The sequence below is a fragment of the Buceros rhinoceros genome, unplaced genomic scaffold, assembly GCF_000710305.1.
Source record: "Buceros rhinoceros silvestris isolate BGI_N320 unplaced genomic scaffold, ASM71030v1 scaffold34282, whole genome shotgun sequence".
Lineage (NCBI taxonomy): Eukaryota > Metazoa > Chordata > Aves > Bucerotiformes > Bucerotidae > Buceros > Buceros rhinoceros.
This window is the reverse complement of record NW_010397733.1, coordinates 1-720: the sequence shown is the minus strand read 5'-3', so window position 1 is coordinate 720 and position 720 is coordinate 1.

Genomic DNA, 720 nt, shown 5'->3' with positions numbered 1-720 from the left:
CCTGCTCACAAACATGTGAGTGAAGTTTATATATAAATTACATTAAAAACAAACAAACAAACAACATCTAACCCTCATGGTTGAAATTTACCTGCTTCCTTCGCTTCCAGTGGAGGATATAAGGCTAGATACCTGCTGTCTGGAGTGACATAGTTCAGCCTTTCACTCAACTACTAAAGCAAACACTTTCTTTTTTCCAGTGTCGGCTCATGTCGGCTAACAATTTGGTTTAAAAGTGATGTTAGTTCTGTAAATAACCACTGGGCTGGCGCCTAAAGCACAGTCCATTGCGGAAGAGAATTACACCGAACCCCTGTCAGTCGAACTTTACACCGTCATACTCCTCGCCTATCGAGTTACGGCCGGAACACGGGGAGATGGACTGTTTCACAGGTGTGCCAGCGCACAAACACGGGCTGCTTGTCCCCCTGCGAGCTGCTCCAGCCCAGGGGAAGGCCTGAGCTGCCCTGAAACACGGAGAGGTAGCGAGGCTGCGGGATCTGCACCCCCAACTCGGCACGGCCCTGAGACGCGGTCCCCGCGGCCACCCCGCGGCGGTGTGCCAGCGCACAAACACGGGCTGCTTGTCCCCCTGCGAGCTGCTCCAGCCCAGGGGAAGGCCTGAGCTGCCCTGAAACACGGAGAGGTAGCGAGGCTGCGGGATCTGCACCCCCAACTCGGCACGGCCCTGAGACGCGGTCCCCGCGGCCACCCCGCGGC